This window comes from Felis catus, chromosome C1 (genome assembly GCF_018350175.1).
Source record: "Felis catus isolate Fca126 chromosome C1, F.catus_Fca126_mat1.0, whole genome shotgun sequence".
NCBI classification, from domain to species: Eukaryota; Metazoa; Chordata; class Mammalia; order Carnivora; family Felidae; genus Felis; species Felis catus.
The window spans coordinates 110,306,773-110,331,032 of record NC_058375.1 but is presented as its reverse complement, the minus strand read 5'-3'; the positions used below and the strand labels follow the sequence as shown (position 1 = coordinate 110,331,032).

Here is a 24,260-nt window from a genome sequence, read left to right as displayed (position 1 = left end):
CAATTGGACATCTACATTACAAGAACAATGCCTTATCCCTTTCACAAAAATGAACACAAAATGGATCACAGACCTAAATATAAAATGCAAAACTATAAAACTCCTAGAAGCTAACAAAGGAGAAAATCTAGATGACCTTGGGTTTAGCTCTAACTTTTTAGATACAACACCAAAAGCATGATTCATGAAAGCAAGAATGGATAATCTGGACTTCATTAAAATTAAGAATTTCTGCTCTGCAAAAGACACTGTCAAAAAAATGATAAGATAAGCCACAGACTAGAAGAAAGTATTTGCAAAAGACATCTCTGATAAAAGACTGTTCTCCAAAATATGTAATGAACTCTTAAAACTCAGCAAAGAGAAAACAAACAACCTGATTTAAAAATGGGCCAAAGAAGGGACACTTCACTAAAGAAGATACACAGATGGCAAAGGCACATGAGGAGACGCTTTGCATGGTAAGTCAGCAGGGAAATGTAAATTAAGACAGCAATGAGAAACTGCTACACACCTATTAGAATGGTCAAAATTCAGGGCACTGATGACAGAAAATGCTGGGAAGGATGCAGAACAGAAACTCTCTTTTGTTGCTGGCGCGAATGCATAATGGAATTGCATTGATGGCTTCTCACAAAACTAAGCAAACTCTTAACATACAATACAGGAATCACACGCCTTGGCATTTACCCAAAGGGGCTGAAAACTTATATCTGTACAAAAACCTGCACATGAATGTTTATAGCAACTTTATTTCCATTTGCCAAAATTTGGAAGCAACCAAGATATCTTTCACTAGGTGAATGTATAAATAAATTGTGGTGATCCAGACAATGGGATATTATTCACCACTAAAAAGAAATGAGCTTCAAGCCATGAAGAGACATGGAGAAAGCTTAAATGCATCATACTAAGTGAAAGAAGCCAATATGAGAATCTACGTAGCGTATGATTTCAACTATATCACATTCTAGAAATGGCAAAACTATGGAGGCAGTAAAAAGATCAGTTGTCAAGAGTTGAGGGGAGGGAGGAAGGAGTAGATAGAGCACAGGGGGTCTTTAAGGAAGTGTAACTACACTGTCTGATACTACAATGGTGGGTACATGTCGTAATGAATCCTTGTCTGAATCCATAGAATGTACAACACTAAGATGGAACTAGTGTAAACTATGGGCTTTGGGTGATTAGGATGTGCCAGTGTAGGTTTATAAATTGCAACAAATGTACCACTGTGGTGGGGAATGTTGATAACAGAGAAAGCTATGAATTTGTAGGGGCAGAGGGCATATGGGAAATCTTTGTACCTGCTTCACAAAATTGCTGTGAACCAAAAACCGCTCTAAAAAATAAAGGCTATTTTAAAAAATCAGATTCTAGAGGTAAAAACTAAAATGTCTGAGATGAAAAATATGCTGAATGTGATTAATGACAGATTAATGCTGAAAAGACTAAAGAATTTAAAGAAAGAACAATGAAAACTATCCAAAGTGAAACATATGAACAATAAACTGTAGGAAAACTTCAGTGCTAAATACGTATAATTGGAGCCTCCAAGAGAGGGAGGAAAGGGGGAAGGGCAGAAAAAATATTTCCAAGAATAACAGTTGAAATTTCCAAATTAGTTAAAAACTGTAAACCCACAAGAAACATAAAGAAAACTATGTCAAGGGGCATCAAAATCAATTTGCTTGAAACCAGTGATAAAAAATTATAAGGCAGCTGGAGCAAAAAGTTGTGTTCTGTACAAAGGAACAAATATGAGGAGGAAAGCGGACTTCTTATTGGAAACCATGCAAGTCAGAAGACAGGGGAGTGACACCTGTAAAGTACTGAAACAAAACCAACCTGTCAACCTAGAATTCTATGTTTGGTGAAAATATCTCCCCAAATTAAGGTGAAATAAAGATTTTCTTAGACTGTCAAAGGATGTAAGAACTCAGCACCACAAGACCTACACCATAAGACAGGTTAAAGAAAGCCCTCTGGGCAAGGAAAATGATTCCAGAGAGAAATGTGGATCCACACAAAGGGATGTAGAGCATCAGATACTGTAAAGGTGTGGGTATATATAAAAAACTCTGAAAAATCTTTTAAAAGGAAAATTGTGAAATATATGACAAAAACAACAAAAAGGCTGGTAGAGGGGATGTACAGAAATATACTGTTGTAAGGATCTTATACCATGTGGGTTGTACAATAATATTACTTAAAGGTAGATAGTCTAGTATAAACTCTAATAAAACCACACACACACACACACACACACACACACACACACATGCACACACAGAGTTATGTGGCCAATAAACCAAAAATGGAGGTGAAATGGAATCATTAAAAATATTCAATCCAAAGGGGGACAAAGGCAGGGAAAAAAAAGGAAAAGAGGAAAAAAGAAAAGATGGGACAACTGGAAAACAAAAAGCAAGATGGTAGATTAAGTCCCACCATATGTAATCACATTAAATGTAAATGATGTAAATAGTCAAGACTGATTTTTTTTCTAGTGTCCTGTATATTTCACAGAAGGTCAAGGCATTCTAAGTCTTAATCCATTGTATGTGGCCTAGTTTTTCCTTTCTGAAACATGTAGAAGCTGATTTTCTTCCTTTGTTCTAAACTTCTGCAATAAAGTGATTTGGGTTTTGGGGTTTTGGGGTGTTTTTTTTTGTTTTTGTTTTTGTTTTTTTTTTTTTTTTTTTTTGCTCACATAGAGCAAAACCATTATAGGTTTTGCTGGGTCCTCCATAGACCTCTCAGTCTGGAGATTTGTGTCTTTGGGTTCAAGGGTTTTCTTGTTTTTTTTCATTTCTTCATTCCTGTTTTCTATGTTCTCTTCTTCACAAACTTATTATTTGGATATACACATTGTCTTGGGTCATTGTCATTGACACATGGGTTTGTATGCAAGTGACTTCCAAGAGAAACTGTCCAGGGAGTGGGGAGCAGGAGGAGGAAGTGAAGCAGCTAAGGGAGAGCAGGATGAGACTTCAGGCCAGGTCCCCTGAGGGGCTCTTTGGCTGTCCAGCAGGGGACTCCAGGGTGCAACTTGCACTTCAGGACTTCCTGCCCTAAGGCAAGGGACCTGGTCTTTCATTCTCTTGTGCTCCACTGACCCAGGGCCATCAGGAGTCTAGACTTCCAGCACTCTGTCCCCTGCCGATGCAAGTAAAGTGTCTCTTCATATGTGGATCCTGAGAAACTTAACAGAAGACCAGGGGGAAGGGGAAGTGGAGGGAAGTTACAGAGGGAGGGAGGCAAACCATAAGAGACTCTTAAATACTAAGAACAAACTGAGGGTTGATGGGGGGTGGTGGATAGGGGAAAGTGCCCATCGCCTGATGGGCATTGAGGAGGGCACCTGTTGGGATGAGCACTGGGTGTTGTATGGAAACCAATTTGACAATAAATTATAATTAATATATAAAAAAAACAAGTAAAGTGTCTCTGCCCTTGAGCAAAAGCCCCACAATAATGAGGGAGGGGAGCAAATGAGGCCTGGGATATCAGGACAGGACATTGACAGGGCTTGCTACATGGTCTCCTGAGCAGGTCTTCTATTTTTCTTTCTTTTTGTGTCCTATTTTCTAGCTCTTTGCCTTTTTCTCTTCTTTCTGACAGATGTCTTCAACTTTTTATTCCAGTACTTCTATACATTTTGAGATGTTTACTATCATATTTTTAGTTTTCAAGAGCTTGTGTTTGTTTTTTGAATATTATTTTTTTATATTCTTTCACATTTCATGGATATATCTTCCATCTCTCAGAGGCTATTAATGATAGTTTTATTGGAATGTATGTGTGGGTTTCCTCTGAGTGGCTCATTCTGTCTGTTATGATGGAAGCCTTCCTCAGGGGTCTGCTACTCCTTGGCTTAAGAGCCAGGGCTAATATCCTGCTTGGGACAGGTGAACAGGTCGGCGGCTCCTGGGGAGCCCTGGTGGGGAGCTTTGTGGGAGAGGGATGTATAGTCCACCTCCCCTGGTGGGACATCCTCCTGTCCTCTGGGGCTAGTAGGTTTCCCTGGAGGTTGAATACACTTCTCATCTCCTGCTTGGAGGACAAAATATCTGAGTGCAGTGTTCTGGGGGCCAAGAAGGGGAGACTGAATGCTGTTGGTTACCACCTTGGTCTCTGGAATGGCACTCACAGCCCTACTGTGCTGTCTCCACCTCCTGTCTTCCTCTGGGAGAGTGGGAGTGCAGGGGTGGGGGAGGGCAGCCTTTCCATGAAGGGTGAGTGTGGAAGAGGGGCCTAGGAATCTAGCTATTTCTCAAACAGCCTCTGGCCAGTTCTCCTTATTTTAGCCCCATTGTAGTTATTTATTATTCCGAGTTCCCGGTGCTGCCAGTTCCTGAGCATTTTGAGAATTATGTCGTGTGAATTGGGGTGATTCTTTGCATTCCCTGCTGCTGGCTCAGGATTTGCTTTTTTCCACTTTATTTTACACCTTTTAAAATTTTGTTGGTGTTGCATCTCTCCTGTTCTCAGTGTCCTTGTGGATTTATGCCTTTTAAAAGATTTCTTCACAGTGTTTTTTTTTGGGGGGGGTTGCTTTTGTTTTGGAGGTGAGCAGTGGATTTTGGGGGGAGTGAAATTAGGTATGTACACTCAATTAATCACCTTGAGTTTGAAGTCTTTCTGTCTCTTTATCCTCCATGGGCCACCTACCCACTGGGAGAACAAGGGGCTGAGTGTCTCTGGAGTGGCTGATTTCAATGCACTGTTCTTTCTCTAGGAGCCAAGCAAATCCTGGCTGCGGCCTGGGTCTACCAGGTACACGAAAGAGTACATGGCTGTGTGGGTGCTTTTGGAATATATCTGTGGTTGACATGTGTAGAGGCATCCTTCTGTCCAGGGGGTGGGCACTGGGGTGTGAGGCTGCTCCAAGTAGGAATAGTTATGAGACTCCTGGGAGCCGGATTGTAGCACCCAGCCCTTGCAGACCAATTGCCCATGTTTGTCGGTTGGTGTCTTGTGGTCAGCACATGCTATGGTCATGGTTTCTTGCTTAGTTTTCACAATAACCTTGTCAGATGGTAACTATGACTCCCATTCTACAATCAGGAAGTTCAGGCCCAGCCGGGTGGGCCAGCGTGTGTCTAATGTTACAAAGGTTACAGAGCAAGGAGGTGAGAAGTACATTGAGTCCTAACCTCACAGTCAGTCTTTGAAGCATCTTGGGAACAACTAAGAGGCAGACGCCGCACAACAGCAGCTGGGTGTGGGTGCTCATGTTGGAACTGTAATAAATTGTTTGGTTATCTACACGATTTTAAACACTTTCCCCAACTCTCCTTGTTTATCCCCATGGTCAGCATTTGTTCTCTGGCAAAAGAAACACTCAGAGAGGAAATATTTTTTAAAAGAAATAGTCATTGCTGGGAGCCTGCATGGGTTCATTAAAAACAAATCATGGCTTAATGGCATTCAGTTTCATTGAACAGATACACTAAGCCGTAAGACTCGGTGCTTTTAAATAAAGTGCATGGTGAGTTCTGTAAAATATTTGACAACATTTCTAATTATGTTGCTGTGGACAAAATAGGGCCTGAATGAGGGTCACTGCAATTAGTCAGACACAAAGAGGGCGGAGCTCTGTGCCCATAGCTTGAGTGATGAGCCTTGTTTCCTTCAGATGCATTTTCTATATTGTGGCTGTAGGCTCTGTTTGTGGTTGTAACAGTTCATTCTGATCAATGACCTAAATCGTGGAAGGTTACTTACATTGTGCAGATGGAAGGAAAGCTGGGAGAGGGCTGCTGTTTTGGACGAGCAGTTCCAAGAAGTGCTGGAATGGTGAGTAAACCAGGAAGGTGGGGCTCAAAGGCATGATCGAAGGCTTGCTGCACCTCCATGGAAGCTAAGTCATGGTGGGTCATGGGGCTTGGACACAAGGGGATTTAAGCTTTGCCAGAAGATTCACTGTATTTTGTAATCAGCCCTACTAGTTAGACTACAGACAGCCTCCTCAGGGTCTCAGAGGAGTTAATCCTCAGAGCCCCAATGGGTCTTTCTTTTTTCACACTTACCACCTACTCCCTTTCTCACCAGCCCGCTCATGTATCCCTATCGTCATCTACCTGTCTACTGGCATCAACCAGTCCACCCACCCATCACCTATCCATCCAAGTACCCATCCATCCATCTATGTACCCAACCATCCATTCACCCACATATCCATTTACCCATCCAACAGCTACCCACCCATTCATCATCCCATTATCTATCCATCCATCTATCCATCCATCCATCCTTCTGGATATAGCATCCACCAAGTGCCCATCCCAGGCACTGTATCAGGTGCTGGAGAGCTAACAGATGAATTAGATGCAGCTCCTAGTTTCAAAGAGCTCATGACCCATTTTCAGGTGGGCATGTGTGTGAATAGGAAAACAAAGGAAAGAGTCAGAGAAGGCCTTACATTGGGAGAAAAGGAATGTTTCTATTTAAGGTTTCTGGAGTCAAGTGAAGAGTGGAAAAGGAAAAACACTGAGGAACTAAACAGAAAGTGCCATGTCAAGATTTACATTTTAGGACCATGTCTTTGGCAGTTCCAGGCAGGATGGATTACAGGGGAGAGATGAAAGGGTGAGTAGTTGGCAGGTTGTCCTAACATTCTTCATGAAGAATGAGGTGGCCCTAGGGAATCAAAGGAGAAAGGTCAAAGAAGGCCATAGGGTGAGATGCTTTGCTGGTGTAATTTCAGGCTGGGACTAGCATGTTTGATGTTTGGATTGGATGGATATTTTAAAGTGTAGGAGCAGAGATCAGGTTGGGGCTCTGGGCAGCCTAGGGGCTGTGAAGGCCAAGACATCATCATTGCCTGGTCTTCTCTTATTCCTCAGGCTTGGTGCCCTCCAATACTTCCTCCTCCTACCATCCTTGCTTCCCCTGACCCACCCCTCCCCTCCCATTTCTAGAATTATGAGAGCTGACAACAGCCAAGGGTCAGGGGAGAATAAGTGAATTTCCTGCTTGTAAATCACTGCAGGAGCACAGACTGTTCTTTGCAGTTGCACCCTGACCAGCAGCCATTTATCTGGATAATGCATTTATTTATTGCCGCTTGACCGTTTTGCATTGAGATATACGTGCAAACTTAAAGTGCCAATGATTTGCTTGCAGACATCAAAGGTAGGGAAAGAAAATGCAGTTGGGCATATTAGATTATTTGGTATTGAATTCAGAGTCTGCAGCCTCCCATTTTTCTCCATCTTTGCCTTTTCTACAAATCAATTTACATGACTTTTGCTGGAAATATTCATTGGGATCCAAATCTGTGGGCAAAATCCAGCCTTAGTGATCATTTTCCTAGCAGAAGGCAGTGAGACACTGAGCAGGGTGGCTGCTGGGCTCGTGTCAGGGTGGCTGTGCTGAGCAGGTCTCCTGCCTCCATCCTTCGCACCCCACAGCCACAGCGTGGGAGCAGGGGCACACTCACACGTGTGCATGCATACACTCACGTGCACACTCACAGGATGAACTAGTCACTGAACTGTAGGGAGGTATTAAAAGAACGGGTCACTGATAGCTGGAGGAAATCGGGCTTGTCCTAAAGCTGCTGGGGCTTGGTGAAATCATAAGGAGGTCTCTGGGTTCTTTCTTCGGAGAGACTCAGGGGTGAGCATGCCTCATCTGGGGTGTGTGAGGATTAGGGCTCCCATGTGAAGATGCAGCAATGTCCAGCATTGAGGCTCTCCTCACTCTTATCTTCTTCTTGCTGGAGGTATGGGTGGGCCTTGCGGTCAGTGATGTGGCTGGGAAGGTGGTCACCATCCAGGCAACCTGGCTGGCAGCGCCCAGCTCTCCTTCTTCTCTGTAGAGCCTCCCACCCACTCCCGGCAGCTCCCTGCCCTTCTCCAAGTCCAGACCTCTCAGCCTCCTGACCTCTCCTCACACCCCTTCCTCTACCCAAATGATGTCTCTCCTACCCCAGGATCCATCCAGTCACAGCATCACATTACCAATAATATTTTTTTTAATTTTTTTTAAGGTTTTATTTATTTTTGAGACAGAGAGAGACAGAGCATGAACGGGGGAGGGGCAGAGAGAGGGAGACACAGAATCGGAAGCAGGCTCCAGGCTCTGAGCCATCAGCCCAGAGCCTGACGCGGGGCTCGAACTCACGGACTGCGAGATCGTGACCCGAGCTGAAGTCGGACGCTTAACAGACTGAGCCACCCAGGCGCCCCGACCAATAATATTCTTCAACAATCGCTTCCAGAGCGAAGTTTACTTGGCAAGGTAGAATGACATGTAGGCTAAGGCACGGAACACTTAGGCTCTAGCTGGCTTTATCTCACTGACTCCATAGCTTCCTGCAAGGCCCTTTGTGGGTCTCCATTTCCGTATCTGTTAAACGGGGTAATTCTTGCTTGCTTACTTCATCATGTTTTATAAAAATCAACAAGACAGAGAATGTGGAAATACTCTAAGGTAGGAACTTGCTGTGGAGCAGTGACTGAACGTGAGCCCCAAGTCCATGGCTTCTGCTGCATTCGCTGTGTGACTCCAGGAGTCCCTCACGTCTCTCATCTTGGGGTCCCTCCTCTGTAACACCTCAGACGGCTGTTGGGTGGTTCTGATGAGGCTGGCAGGAACAAGTAACTGTGACCAGGGAGCCACAGGCTTTGCTCAGGCTTGCCTGCCACATACTGAGTCCTCATGACCGCAGGGATTGCTATTTATTTTTAAGAAAACATTAAAGTATGTGGAACTTGGGTGATTGAAAAAATGGGATTACTTTGTGAATCGAGAAGAATTTAGAGAAGCTGGGGTCTCAAGGGGAAAGGGTCCTTTCTTCCAAGTGCAATCCTTTGTCCTGAAATGAACAAGGAGCATGGGGGCAGGGGAGGTGGGAGAGAACCAGCTCTTGGGAACCTGGTGTCCTGTGGTTCCTCTGTCCGCCTGCCCTCCAGCCTCCCATGTCCTGAGAGTCTGGCATGACCTGAGTGGGCAGGTGGCTGTGCAGAGCCCTGTGGTTCTTCCTGCTCCTCTGGGGAGCTGTGTTCTGTGAACACTCCCTCCATGCCAACCAGGGGTGGGCCCCGACACTCTGCCTGTCCCCTGTCACCCACCTCAGCCTCCCCTGCCTGTTGTTCCCTATTGCCTGCAGGAAGCTAGTCTAATGAGGTGCACTTGGAAGCCTGCTGGCTTGGGCAAAACTGCTCTGTCAGCATTTCTTCAGCTTCTAATAAATTCACAGAAAAACTCCTTGCAGACGAAAGCTTGGCATGGAGGCTCTCTGCTCAGAAAGGTGGCTCCTCTTGAAAATCGAGTGGGAATCAGTTTCCAGGGCTGTCCCCACCCCATGGTTTCCTTTTGGGAAAGGATGTGGAGGGGCTGAGGAAGGAAGAGGGCAGGAAACCACTTGAAAATTTCAGACTTGCCTCCCCCAACCCTTGTCTCTCCCCCCAATGCCCTCCCCTATCCCTCCCTTTTTCTCCCTCCCTTCCCCTCCCTCCCTCCCTCTCTCCCCACCCTCCCTCCTCACTCTCACTTACAGGGTCTGTGGCTGCCCTGGTATTACTCTTTGAAAACCTGGAGACTCCACCATTACACTCCTCCACCAGAGTGGAGCATGGTATTCTGTCTGTGCAAAGTGTTTCAGTCCCTGACATGGCACCCCTAACACTTGTGGCTTCTTTACACATTGCCACTTGGTTCTGGGAGGAAACCTGGGGGTTTATGGAGTCAGATGGGCCTGGATTATATTTCCAGATCATCCTCTTAGTAGATTGGAGACATGGAGACTTTCACATTCATGACCACAGATGTGCCCAGCACACAGCTGGGGCCTTATAAAGGTGCAGTATGGCCCTGATTCTCATCGTGTCTGAGTCTCCTCTAGGGTGTGCACGTGTATTCCTTCTGGTCATCACACAGCCGCTCTCCACCGGTCTACTGAGGCTAAGGTAGTTCCTGAGGCACACAGGGCCAGATGCTGGTGAGGACAGGTGTCAGTCTGCACCCCTGCAGCGGGGGAGGAGCTGAGCTCCCTTCTGACTGGAACAGAGGTGTCTGGGATTCTAAGGGGGAACCAGGGACTGGAGGCTTGAGCAGAGTCAGGCAAGTGAAAGATTCCAGAAAGCAGGTGAGAGGGCTGGTCAGTGTGGATGCTGTGCTTGGTAACTGGCATTTGCCTAAACTAGATTTGAAGGGCTGCCTCCCTGGACTCTGCGAGGAGGGGCCCTGTCCTTCTTGATGACCACATTTCAAAGGGCTGGCCCAGGAGTCCTTGAGAAATATACTCCCGCGTGGTAGGAAATACAATACCTTTCAACAGAAGGGCCCACAGAGGAAGAATTTACAATTTTAAGTTTTCTGAAGGAACTGCCTTATTTGGGGGTCAGGTGCCTGCATTCAGATGTCGGCTGAAGCACATGGCAAATTCTCTTGGCAGCCTTAGCTTTCTTCAGCAGGTGTTTGCAGGGGGTTGCTGTGTCCCAGAGATGCAGCCTCAGGCTGCTAGCAGCCACGTTAGTTTGTTCAAGTCCCTCAGTGGGTGTGTGGGCAGTGGAGGGACATTGCTGGTGTTGAAAGTTGCAGTTTTAGAGGCCAAGGCTGATGCCCAGTGGAAGGGGCCCAGAGAGGCCTGACCAGGTTTTGGTCACCACTGAGTGTTATCCCCAGCAGGAAGCCGGGAACTGTGATTCCTCTAACTTCCAAAGGAGCACCCTGAGCCCAAGAAAGACCTGCCCACAGTTCCACATGAATGATCCAGAGTCCAGCTTATTGCCACCCTCCTGGGTCCATGCCAGCTTTGACCCTCTGAATGGAAACAGATGTGGTGGCTCCATTTGACACTCAAAGGAAGGGGGAACGAGAGTTTGTCCCAAAAGGCCCAGAGCTGCTCAGAACATGGCCCTGAGCCTCCTGTGCCCTATTCTCCGAGTGCTGAGAAGGCCCGTTTGCTATCTTGTTTCTTCCCTGGATGGATTTGTTTTCCTCAAAATGGGTGGAAGGCAGTGAAGTGGCCTCTCTTCTTCACAGGGAGGTGGCTCTGTGCTCACAGAGGCCTCCTCCTGCAGAGCCTTGCATGTGGGGAGCTCCAGGGTCGCTGGCCAGTGTGGGAGGGGCAGGGTGTGGGACATCCCACCTGCTGCACCAGGTGGTCCCCTCACAGGCTGGATCAGGGGTGCATGCTGGAGCTCTCCTGTTGTCCATCTCAGCTCCCCAAGGGCTGGGAGGTAGTGTTCTCTGTGTGGTCTGGGCTGCCGCACCTCTCCAGTGAGCCCATCACCATGGAGCTAACCTGAAGCACCCTCGAGGCAGGCCTGGGCCCCCCTTTGGATGAGGAATGTGGGCTGCGCCACATGCCAGCACGCTGGGGTCTCCCCAGCCACTTTGGCAGCCAGCTCTGTGTGGTGGGTCCTGCTATGCCCGGGCCTGGGTCATGCACCTTCCGGAAGCTCTGTGGCGGTGAGGGATGTAGGGTCTTCCCTATGTCTGAGTGTTCCCTTGTGTCCCGTTCTCAATCTCCTTGGGCTCCGCTCAGGTTACACCAGCACCAAACAGCTGGGGCATCCAGTGTAGGGTCAGACACGTGTGCTGGAGGCAGGCCGCCCCAGAGGGTGAGCTGAAGGGGCGGGCACAGGTGCTTGTTCCCACTGCCTCGTGTCGGTGCTGGCAGATACAGAGGCTGTGCCTGGAAAGGGCTGGTCCAGAGGGGAAGAGTGGGGTCCCATCAACATGAGGTGGAAGCTGCAGAGCAGAGAGCGGCTGGGGGACCAGGACAGAGGAGTCACTGCTGGGGGAAGGTGCCTCACAGGCTGGATCCCCAGGCTGGGCCAGCATGACCTTGTGCTGTCATCAGGCCACAGCCCAAGGTCAGGTTTCTAAAAGCTAACCAAACTGGAGGGAGATTAAGAACATCACATCTCAAGGGTGCCTGGGTGGCTCAGCCTGTTAAGTGTTCGACCCCTGATTTCTGCTCAGGTCACGATCTCAGAGTTCAGGAGATTGAGCCGTGAGTCGGGCTCCACGTAGACAGCACAGAGCCTGCTTGGGATTCTGTCTCCCTCTCTGTCTGCCCCTCCCCTGCTCGCATTCCCTCTCTCTCTCTCTCTCTTAAAATAAATAAATAAATTAATTAATTAAAAAAACATTTTTATTGAAAAAAGAACATCTCATGTCAGTTAACAGGAGAGCCCAACTGGATCAGGAAGCAGGTTGTTTGGGACACTAGATTTCCTGATGAAACCATCCCATGCTCCCCTTTTAGATGTGTCTCATCTGGTGCCTCAGCGCTTCCCTGCTCTAGGTCCACGGATGACACACTCTTGGAACTCCAGGGAACTTCTGAATGAACGCAGTGCCCACTGTTTGGGTCTGTGGACGCAGGGGTACAAGGTGGCATCAGACTCAGGCCTAGGACCCCAAGTGGAGTTTCATCCATTACTACATCTTCTGGATCATTAGTCCCCATGGAGCTGACTTCCCAGGATAAGAGGTGGGAGAATGGCATTTGTCAGTTACTCTTCCTCTATCCTAGGCTCTGCAGTGCAGCATGGCCAGGCATCCCAGGGCTTTGTCTTCGTGCCCCTGCTCTGAGGGGAGGACTCTTGGCCTTCCAGGGTGAACTTCACAGTGACCATGTTCTCATGGGCAAGAAAGCAGTGGTGCCAAGTGGGCCGTCCATAGAACATGCTCACGCCAGGGTGGGACTCTGTCCTGGGGTTTACTCAAGCTCACAGATGGGTGTGATGGATGTCAGAACCCCCTGCAGCATTGTTTAAAACACAGACCCAGGGACCCTGCTGAAGCATGCATGTAATCAGGTGGCCTTCAGGCTTGGGGGCCAGGCTTACTGGGTGGGTGGCAGGCTCCTTCTCAGTCCTGAGCCTGATGCTGGCCTGGGTATATGCAGTGTGACCACTGGGCCTCACAACATTCAACCGTTGAGCCTTAAAATTAGCCCAGTACATGGAGGGATCCCTTCTGGGGTGCTGGGGGCATTCTCAGAAGTCAGGGAAGTGGCATCTTTCCTGGCATGTTTCTCCAGCAGGGTTCTGGCTGCTCCTAGGTCTGTCCAGGAGTGTATCAGCCTGTCTGTCTTTGTTTCTTTCTATGATTCTTAAAACCATTCCTTCTAGGAGGAAGCTATTTTGCCTTCAACATTTGGGCCATTATTGTTGTTTCTTTTTTCCTAGGATTCAGGAAGGAAACCCCTCCTTCCTTCCCTAAATTGCAGTGTCCTGGGGACCATTAGTCCATAACTGGATTGGGCAGGGGGCCCAGTGTCTGCACATAACTGGCTGGGGAGACAGTTTCCTGGGGCTCACCTGATAGGATCAGTTTTAGCCTCCTGATTTCCGTTTTCTCATTCCAGGGCTCAGAACACAGCTCTTAGGCCCAGCTCCTTCCTTGTGTCTCAGTTTCCCCAGGTGTGGAATGCAAGCCCAGCTGTGCTTGCTGTTGGTTGGGGCATGGGGTCATCCTGAGGCCCCATGTCTCCTTTGGGAGCTTTGCTTCTCTTCTGGCCTCCGAGGCTTAAACTCCCAGAACTTGTTTCCTTCTAGGAGGGGCTTTGGCATGAAAGGTGTGGCCCGTCATCAGCTTGCACAGCAGGACTGGTCCCATTTTCCCTGGCCACTGGTAAGAAATGGGGCTGAGCTTGGCAGGGCCAGATCCTCGGGGAGGAGCACAGCCAGCAGTTGCCCTGGAGCGGGCAGAAGTGTTCTCACTGCCCAGGTGAGATACCTTCCTGTACCTGAGTAGGACAGACCACCAGGGTGGGGGCTGAAACTTGCTGGCCACTCTCCTCAGTCTCTGGTCACATTTTCCAGCTCAAGCCTGAGATGATGAAGCACTTTCTCTCAGGGTGGTGGGAGCTCCCTGTGCCCCTGGACATCAGGGTCTGGGTCAGAACCCAGATTCCTCCTCCCTTCCCCCTTTTTGGAAGAAGGGCCTTTTGTATTTGGACTGCAATCTGCTCCTTGGGCCCTTACACTGCTCTCTGGCCCAGCCTGGAGGGCAGTGAAGTGAGCACAGACCTTGGGATAGAGCTGACCTGGGTTTGAACTCAGCCCTTAGCTGCCAGCACCCCACCAGGACAGGGAGTTTGCAGGTTTTGCTCCCTTGAGTGCCCCCAGCTCCTAGACCATGTGCTGGGCTTGCTGCATACACTTGCTAAAAGATACGTGTGTGGTATTGGTACCAAAGAACATACTGGTAAGAAACAAAAAACAAGATAACACAAAACCTGTCACCACCTCTTCCCTGGGCTTCTACCCAGCCAGCTCTGTTTCAGTCTGTATTTGTTTATCGATATTTTGATTTTTGAGGTTTAAATCAAGGCAGACAGATGTCTCCTGGGGCAGCTGCTCAGGAAGTGTGTGGGGGCTCCCTTCTGCCTCACTGATCTCTCCTGCCTGGCTTGCTGAGGGGTCCTTGCCTGCAGCAGCTGACCCAAACACATTCCTTCTCACCTGGGGTCTGGCACAGCTTGCTCCCTGATCTCAGGAGCCCCCATGGGTGGCTGTCAGCCTGGGCTATGTGAAGTGCATAGCAGCTGGGTCTGCCCACTGTCCACAGAGAAAGCCCAGGGAATCCCACACGTGGGCCTCACTGCTGATACACCCATTTGCATTGTCACATGTCCATGGTCTTCTCAGTGACACTTCCCCTAAACCATATCTGCTCCTTGCTCTGGCTCATTGTTTTCTGGAAGTTGTGAGTTTGGGGCACAAACACCTACTTCTGTTAGAAACCCCTTTCATGGTTTCCCTCATTGTGAGCCCATGGTGACACTAGGGAGTTCAGACCCAGGCCACAGACATACAACTTTTCATTCCTGGTGACAAGAAGGGATAATCTTGCCTTTTCCAGCTTCTTCTAGAAGCAACGCACATTCCTTGGCTCCTGCCTACATGACTCCAGTCTCTGCTTTCATGGTCACAGAGCCTCTCCTGCATTTGACTCTCTTGCCTCCTTCTCATAGGGACCCTTGTGATTCCATTTAGGGCTTACCTGGATAATCCAGGAAAATGTTCCCATCTCAGGGGCCTTAATTTAACCATGCCTGCAGTCCCTTTGGCCAAAAAAAGTGATATTCACAGTTCCAGGGATCAGGGCATGGTCATCTTGGTGGCGGGGGGTGGGGTTCAGTCCGCCACAACAACTTTAGAATTTTATAAATGCACCATGTGTCAAAACTGCAGAGTAGAAAGGATTCTGTAGCTGGGATTCAGACACGGGCTGTAATTGTGGCTCTCCCATGTGGGTGGCCTGGGACAGGACCTCACCTCTCTGGGCCGCAGCTCACTGGGCTGGATCTCAGAGTTCCTAGGCTTCTTCAGCACAGGCACTGCCTTTGAACATTCTTGGTGGCTTGAAATCAAACAACTGAGTGTCTGCATTAGAGGATGGAAAAAAAAAAGGGTTGGGTTGAGGCACCACAAAATGAAGTACCAAATGGTGTCTGAACCTTTATTTCTCAGCCTAGGGTCAGTCCCTGCTAATTTATCCAGGTAGTAATTCCCAAAGTCTGAAGACTGAGCTCTTTTCCTTCCCACTGTTTAAAAATGTTTGCTAGGCACTGCCAAGCGACTTGCAGTTTGCTGCAGGTTGGGCTCCAGGAAGCAAGAAGTTTCCCCCAAGATAACTTGAGGTGCAGATTAGTTTAGGAAGTGTTGGGTCTGCACCTGAGGAAGGAGGGGCAGGACACAGGCCTGGGCAGAGGGCCCAGCTGAGCTGCAGTGACTCAGCTGGCCCCACAGAGAGCTGGGGGGGGGGTGGCCATGAGAGCGCAGTGGAGTTGGGACAAGGGGTGGGAGCAGGTCTGTGTGAGAGTGTGTCCAGCAGTCATGGATGTGGCCATCTGGGGAAGGGGTGTGGCCCTAGGCAGTCCCCAGGGGCTGCACTTTCAGCAACTGGAGAATGAAGCCTTCATTCCTAAAGGAGGAGCCAAGGCATATCATTCCCTCTCAAACCACCTTTCTTTCTCTCCTTCTTGCCTCTGCACCTTTGCACAAGGTGGTCCCTGTTCCTGGAATGTCTTTCCCTTCTGTTCAGGTCCTTTAGCTCCCTAGTAACTTCTAGTAACTTCTGCCTGGTGTGCTCACCCACCTCAGGGAGCCTACCTCCATGGGCCTCTCACCTCTGCACACTTGAAGCTGCTGCTCTTGCTTTGGAGGCTCTTGCTGTCAGATTATAGGAGTATTTGTTTATGGATCTATACTATGGCCTGAATGTTTGTGACCCCCCCCCCCCATTCAGGTTGAAATCTGAACCCCCAAAAGTGATGGTATGCAGTAGACAGAGCCTCTGGGGAGGGCTTGGGTCATAGAGAGGGGGCCTCTGGGGAGCGCTTAGGTCACAGAGAGAGGGCCTCTGGGGCAGGCTTAGGTCACAGAGAGGGCTTCTGGGGAGGGTTTAGGTCATAGAGGGGGCCTCTGGGGAGGGCTTAGGTCATAGAGAGGGCCTCTAGGGAGGGCTTAGGTCATAGACACGGCCTCTGGGGAGGGCTTAGGTCATGAGGGTGGAGCACTCAAGAGTGGGATTAGTGCTCTGATAAAAGACCCCATAAAGCTCCCTAGCCCCTTTTCACTGTGTGAGGATATTAGCATCCTTTGGCCTGAAAGAAGCCCTCACCTGACCTGCCAATGCCTTGACCTCCAGTCTCCAGAACTGTGAGCAGTATGTTTCTGCTCTTCATAAGGCACTGGTCTGTGGTATTTTGTCCTAGCAGCCCAAACAGACGAAGACAGTCTATCTCTCCACCAGCCTGGCTGCTGGAGGGCAGCTGCTGTGTCCTATACATTTTTGAGTAAGACCCTACATAAGCGAGTAGTTCATTTAGGTTGCATGATTTTCTGGCTACAGAGGATTTAAATGACTTGAATCTCCTAGGACACATGATTCTTCAGGCTTCCAGACAGGAATCCTAACCTTCTAATCTTCTCCACAGAGTGGCAAATGCAGGGCTTAATTGAGCTGTGTTAGGATGATAACCCAGGGAGCCTAATAAAATGAGGTGTAGGATTACAGGCAGGGCTTGCTCTGTGAGCAATTTTGAACTGTCATGGGGAGGTGGTAATACGGGATGAGGGTGGGAGTTTCTGGAGCCAGTATGCATGACACCAGCCTGGAGATCCATTTATAGATCTAATGGCGATGGTTTGGATGGACTCACTCAAAACAGTGCATGCACAGAAAAGCTTGGGTTCTTCTGGATGAAGCTAAGTGTTGTGGTTTTTTTTTTTCCTTTAACTTAATGATAAAACCCAATGAATCCTAGGACCTACCAATAGTGGTGAATTGGTTCACCACTTCACTGCTTGGAGGGAGGAGAGAGGAATACCTCCAACAAGGAGGACAACTTTTCATGGCACATGCTGCTTAATGTTCCCTAAACTGAGCTTCCCATCCAGGGAGAGTGGACACCCTGACAGCAAGGAGCCCCCAGGGCAGGGTGTGAGGCAGAGCGGGAGTGTTGTTACCATGCAGATTCCTAGGCCCTGCCCATCCATACCTACTGAACTGGGGCTGCTGGGGGAGGGGATGGGCATTCATAGCTTTTAGGTTTCCAGGGGACCCTGAGGCCTGCAGAATGACATTTGGCATCTATTGCCAGGACAGGCGAACACCCCAGTAGATGGACCTTGGAAAAAATGAGACATCAATGAGGTTCAATAGTGTTACCTCACTCCCTCAGCTAGTGACCCTGCTGACTGAAAGTAGAGCTGCTATTGATTGAGCACTTGTGTGCCTCCTGAGTTAGGAACTATTATTGTCCCCTTTTACAGATGACTATGTTGAGGCACAGGGAGGCTTGAGTAACTGTTTCAAGATGCTAGGGCTGAGGGTGGTGAACTCAGCATTCAAACCTGGCCTGCTGATTCCATGCTGGCTCTTAACCCTACTCTACATGGGCTTCTATAAACTAGGGTGTCACGGAGCCCCCTGCAAGCTCTCTGCTGCTCCTTGCTGGGTGTCCTTGGATGGCCCCTTCCCTCCTCCAGCCTGGGCTCCATGACCCCAGGCTTCCCTGTGGGCCAGGGCTGGGGCTGGCTCCCATACGTCCCCCCGGCCTGAGTCGCCTCTCCTGTACACCTGCTTCCGTGGTTCCACAGGAAACTGAGCTGTCATCTAGGTAAGAAGGTGGGGCTACCTTGGTTTCTATTTCGAATCTGGGACCCCACCTCTGAAGGGAAATACCATTCCTGCTTTTTAATTATTCAAAACAAGTTTTAAATTAAATGTTATCTGATTCTGTGGTCATTCATTGTAGTGAATCTGGAAAATCGAAAGTGGAATAATGCAGAAAATTCACCCCTAATTCTCCTACTTGCTGTTAGCATTATTACATTTTTCTTTCTGGTGTTTCTTAAATTTGTTTTCCTTTTCTTTTTTATATATTTTTAAATTTATTTATTTATTTGTTTATTTATTTATTTATTGAGAGAGAGAGAGAGAGAGAGAGAGAAAGAGTGCCTGAGCACACTCCTGAGCGTTCCTAAGCAGGGGAGGGACAGAGAGAGAGGGGGACAGAGGATCCAAAGCAGGATCTGGGCTGACAGCAGAGAGACCCATGTGGGACTCAAACTCACAAACTGGGAGGGAGATTAAGACCTGAGCCGAAGTTGGATGCTCAACAGACTGAGCCACCCAGACTCTGGGTGCCCCTGTTTTCTTTTTCTTAATTGAGCCCACACTGTAAATAAAATCTTGCATTCAGATTTTAGTTCAATATTAAATCGGAAACATTTTCTCACATCATTAAAACAGCTTTTTGTAAACATTTTTCATAGGTACCCAATATCCCATCGATATGATAATTTATTACTTAACCACTTCCCATGTTTGGGTTACCTTTAATTTGTTACTATGATGAGAATGCCTGACAGACATCTTTGTGTGTACACCTTTGTCTTCGTCTCTGATTGCAGACTCTGTCGAAGCGGTATCTGTAGGTTATTACAAATCGCCAGGTTGCTTCCCTGCAAGCTTACGCTAACTTGTTTTCCTGCCCTGTGAGTTAATATTTGACCTCAAAGAGAGGCTATGAGTCCTCCCTCAGTTATGAAATGACTCCCCAGATTAAACTGGGGCAGAAAGAACAAGGGTGGCCCCCTTCTCCATGAAGGGAAGCCGCTGGGGTCTTCCAGCCTCTGTTATGGGAGCATGTGGTGTGTGGAGCAGGAGGCATACAGCTCATCTCTAGGCAGGTTAGGTGGGTTGTATTTGCCTGTGAAGCCAGTTATTTTTAACGGATTTCATTTTAAAAGATCCATTGCCAACCTAATGTCAAAGAATTTTATGTAGGAATAACTTTTAGATTTTGATGTGCTTTTGCTTGGTCACTTAGAGGAGGGATTTTATCCTCTAAAATGTCACGTTCCCATGCCCCTCCTCACCTGCAGGTCACAGACCCCAGGCCTGCTGTCATCCCAGCGCCCACGTGGCCCCAATGCCTTGGCATACCCTCTCAAGCTTGCCGGCCATGGGGGCCCTGACCGCCTCCCCGGGGCAGGAAGGGGTGCATAGGGAGGAAGTGGGCTGGCAGCCTGGGTCCACCATGGCCCTCCCTCCCATGCCCAGGACAGACAACCCACTGGCGCTGTCTGCCTGTTGGACCTGAGTATCTCCTCAGACACCTTCTCAGCACTGGGAGTCATTGCCTGTCAAAATAAATTTCAATTTACTTACACAGAAAATTGAAGCTCGTTTTCCATCCCCATTTAGCCCCCTACAGTTACGGCATCCACCACAGGGTAGGTGTTGGCCCTGTGATTTCTCCCTGCTTGTGGACATGACATGTGTGGCTGGACGACTAGCAGGAGAGTCTGAGTGGCTCCAGCCATGTTTGGGCGCCTTGGTCCCCACAGGGCCTTTCAGCTCCCACCTCTCTGATCAGGCTGGAAGCTGCTCCTCCCTCCCCAGACTTTCTGACCTCAGCGGGAGCTGCTTTTAGGCTTTTCTGTCTACTCTGTGTCTTTCATTGCCTGTGTCCTCTGTCCTTCCTGCCTGTAGTGGGGCTTGTTTTGCTATAGGTTCCTGTAAGGAGTCACTTTGAAAGTGTGAATTTAAGAAGCAGGTGGGAGCTGAGGGAAGCTTTGAGCACATGGAGGCAGTGGCAGGTGGCCCTCTGGGGCTGGAATACCCACACCTTCTCCCAGCTCCGGCCTGCCCTTCATTGACCTCTGTCCTGTTGGGGTTGGGGGACCTGAGCCCTTAGCAGTAACAAGTCAGTTGCTGGCTGATGGGATTCCCGAGGCCCAGTGGAGTCACTCTGCAAAGGCTCACAGAGTCTTCATTGCCAAGGCTCACCTCCATATGGATGGTGAGCTCCTTCAGAGTGGGGACCACAGCCGGCAATGCTGCTTCTCCCTTGGTGTTGACTCTTTGTAAATGCGTAAGAGGTCATGTTACTGATCTTCATTTACCAAGTAGCTATGGAGCCCCTACTCTGAGCAGGTGCTGTTCTAGAGCCTGACATCCCTGATGACCCATGAGCCTGCGTTCCAGGTGGGGGAGGAATCAAACAATAAATGCCAAGTGTTTCATACTTCATGCAGTGTGGTGGAGGTAATTAAGTGTCTGTAACAAAGTAGGACCGAGTGAGTGGGCTGGGAGTGCCAACTGTAATTTCACAGGGTGACCAAGGCAAGCCTCAAAGAGCAGGTGACATTTGGGTGAATGGTTGGAACAGGTGAGGGTGTTGGCCACGAAGATATCTATGAAAGGAATGTTCCGGACAGAGGGAACAGCAAGTATAAAGGCCTGAGGGCAGATGTGAGACACGGTGAAAGGCAGAATGGCTGGAAGGCCAGATCCCCGGGGCCCGTGAACCTTCACAAAGGCTGGGGCTTCCCCTCCAAGTGAGGCAGCAGCCCTGCTGGGCTTGTGGGAACACACTGTGGAAGGCTGGTTGGAAGGACTGTGCAGTAATCCAGACAGGGGCTGATGGCAGCTGGGACAAGAGAGTCAGCTGCGAAGGTGGCAAGAGGTGACTCAATGTTGGATGCATTTTGAAGGTAGAGCTGGCAGAATTCCCAGGACGTGGAGTTTGAGGGAAAGAGGCATCAAAGACAATTACAGGGGTTTTGACCCTCTCAGTCAGGAGCATGTGCTGCCATTATCGGACACGACAAAGGCTGTGGGTGGCACAGTTTGGGGCAAGAGACGGAGAAGTAGTTCAGGCTGGGACCCACAGGGCTGGAGGTGCCCACAGACCCCCAGAAAGCCTGCGTGCTGGAGGCTCCAGGTGGGAGGGCAGGCTGTGGGCCCAGGCTGGTGAGCAGAGGACCATCTATAGAGGCCCTCTGTTTTCTCAGTGTAGCAGGACAGTCACCAGCTTGAGGACAGCAGAGGGGTTGCAGCATCTGGGGAGAGGTGGGCAGGCAAGACCGGCCACCTTGCTGTGTGGAAGAGGGCACGCATGGTGGAGCCTTGGGGACTCACGTGAGCTCCGTGCCATGGTAAAAATTAATGGATGACTACAGCAATCCGGTATAGGCTGTGCTACCAGTGGTTCAGATCCTTTAGGAATGAAGGTGTAGGTCACCTGGCCAGGTGAAGAACCATGATCCACTGAGGTGCTGGCGGAGGGAGAGGAAACAGGCATGGGTAGAGGGAAAAGGAAGTTGTGAAGGCCAACTAGGGCTGTAAATGCTGGATGTGAGTTCTCTTCTTTATTAGGCACACATTTGTATATATTTACCCATTTCTTTTTTCTCTCTCCCTCCACTACTTGCTGATATAGGATCTCACATGGAGATTGTGGCTGAGCTGGAAAAGGGAAGAACATTCTCTAGAGACAGTTCCATGCCATACAGACCTTTGTCCCTGTTTTGAAGAGGATTCAGTGTTTCCAATTCTGTGAGGTACTGCTGTGTGGGTGAGATACAGGCATGGGGCTGCTGTCCTTGCTGTCGGAGACTGTGCATGTCCCTTGTGGGCTCCCATTGTCCCTACATTCTGCTCTGGGTCAATGCAGGTGAGATGTCTGGAACTATGTATTCCCCCTTCCTCTTGGTCTGGCAGAGGCAGGCAAAGAGAGGTGCGGGTGAGATTTGGGAGGTGGAGGAGAAAGGGAACACATGCGTCCTTGGTGGTAGGTGATGATAGCTTATGAGGGTCAGCTGCTTGGTGCTGTGGGCTGCTGAGATAATTTCTGGTGGCCTCTTTGCTCCCCAACTGTGCAGCCATCATGGATGCCTCTAACTCTCCCTGTGAAAACCATTTCCACGACTAAGTGGGATACCTTGAGGGGATGCAGCCTGATAAGAGCTGGTGCGTATGCTGGGCCACATGCACCTGAGTGTGCCTAGGAGCTGGGGCGTGGTTACTGATATTTCTATGGAATGCACACAGGTACCTTCCCCTGCCCTCTTTGTGGAGAGGTGTGTGAAAGGCTCCATGGGCCGCCCTGGAATGTTACAGAGTCTCTGTGCCTACAGATGATTTTATCAATGTTTAACTAAACTTCCCTCGTAAAATTGACAAGCAGTCTAAAAATATTCTGCTAATAAGCCGTGGATTGATGATCACACTAATAACGTAAGCAGAAGGGACAAGAGGTAGCACGACTGGCAGATATACTCTTAGTGGGGACTTTCCTTGCTTCCACATTATGTTGTGAACATACTGCTGAACTGGTGAGAGTTTATATAGTTGCATCCTTAATAATCTTTTTTTAAATTGTATAACTTAAAAATAGATTTGAAAATAAAAATAAATTTTAAAACGATCGTGTTTATAGATTCAGTGGCTTGGTAGAGAGCGTGTAGGTGACAATGCCCATCTGTGTGTGCTCATGCCAGGCTGAGGGCGTGGGGCAGGAGATAACATGGGGGTGGGTGGGAGTTGGATGGAAAAGCTATCTTTTTCCTTCCTTTGCATTTTCTAGTAGCTTTCTGCATAGACAAAAGCTAATTCTTTTTTTTAATGTTTATTTTTTAGAGAGAGAGAGAGTGGGGGGTGAGGGGCAGAGAGAGAGGTAGACACAGAATTTGAAGCAGGCTCCAGGCTCTGAGCTGTCAGCACAGAGCCTGGTTCAGGGCTTGAACTCACCAATGGTGAGATCAGACCTGAGCTGAAGTCAGACACTTAACCTACTGAGCCACCCAGGTGCCTCCAAAAGCTACTTCTTTTTGACTATCAATTCTATATCTAGACACTTCACTGAATTCTCTTATTTTTCTCATAGATTTTTCTTCAATGGAATCTCCTGGATTTTCCAGATATACAGATAATAATAATTTTGCTTCCTTCCTCCTAATTTTTATTATCAAACTACCAGGCCTAAACTGAATTCTGTATCATCAAAGTATAGAATCTGAATGTGTGTGTAAGCTGTTCTAGAAGTTAGAGAAAGACATCAACACTATTTTATGGGGCTAGCATAAAACTCACACTGAAACTTGACAAAGAGAGCCCCCAAATAAAAATTCATATTGATTGATGCAAAAGCTTGAAATACAGTTTTAGCAAATCAAGTTTATAAACAAACTAAAAGAACAATGCAGTACAACCCATGGGTGCTCATTCCCAGAATCCAAGGATATTTTACTGTCAGAAAATAATGAACATTATACAAAATATTGGGAATTAATTTCCCATATTAAAAGGTCACAAGAAGAAATAAACCACTACCTGGAGATTATCTCCACTAAATTCAAAGTGGCATTTGATAGAAGTGTACAGTCATACCTAAAACAGGAATAGACAAATACTTCCTCCATGAAGCAAGAGAAACAAACTTAAACAAGAAGCCAGAATCCTAGGAATAGGGACTCTCTGAGAGCACATCCATTAAAGGCAGAAATGGGAAAGATGATCATTAATAAGAGTTGTAAACAGAAAGGAATAAGGTATAAAAATTAGGAAGAAGGGAGCAAAACTATCATGACTTTCAGGTGACTTACTTGTGTACCTGAAACCAGCAGGAGAATCTCGTGAAAAACAAGGGAATTCGGTTGTGGAACAGATACACAGAATATTTTCCTGTAATAATTCATCTGCTAATTTTGTTCTATACTCTACACATTTTTTCCTATATTCAAATTTGTTAATTCACATTTTCCTGGAAAGTCATCTGTTTCTTCTAGATTTTGTATTGTATTTGCATGGATTTGAGCAAAACATGCTTTCGTTATGTCTCATGCATTTTTTTCTGTCATTTCCTATTTTCACTCATAACTTGGGGCATTTTGCTTTCCCTTTTCCTTTGATTGGATTAGCATGATATGATGTCTCTCTTTGCCCCTCCCTAATCTACTTTCTGCCCATCCTGACCTTTCCTGGCCCAG

General features: G+C 48.0%; 2 long non-coding RNA genes across 2 annotated transcripts; one reads left to right on the top strand and one right to left on the bottom strand.

Moving 5' to 3' along the window:
- Positions 1 to 12,097: 12,097 nt before the first annotated feature.
- LOC111561829 lies at positions 12,098 to 16,321 on the bottom strand. The gene is made up of 2 exons (XR_002744737.2): positions 16,106 to 16,321; positions 12,098 to 15,359 (listed from the first exon to the last, which is right to left on the bottom strand). It is a non-coding gene; the product is annotated as an uncharacterized LOC111561829 (long non-coding RNA).
- A 165-nt stretch (positions 16,322 to 16,486) lies between these two features.
- Positions 16,487 to 22,699, top strand: LOC123379073. Its single transcript, XR_006583064.1, has 2 exons — positions 16,487 to 18,100; positions 21,713 to 22,699. It is a non-coding gene; the product is annotated as an uncharacterized LOC123379073 (long non-coding RNA).
- The last annotated feature ends 1,561 nt before the right edge of the window (positions 22,700 to 24,260 follow it).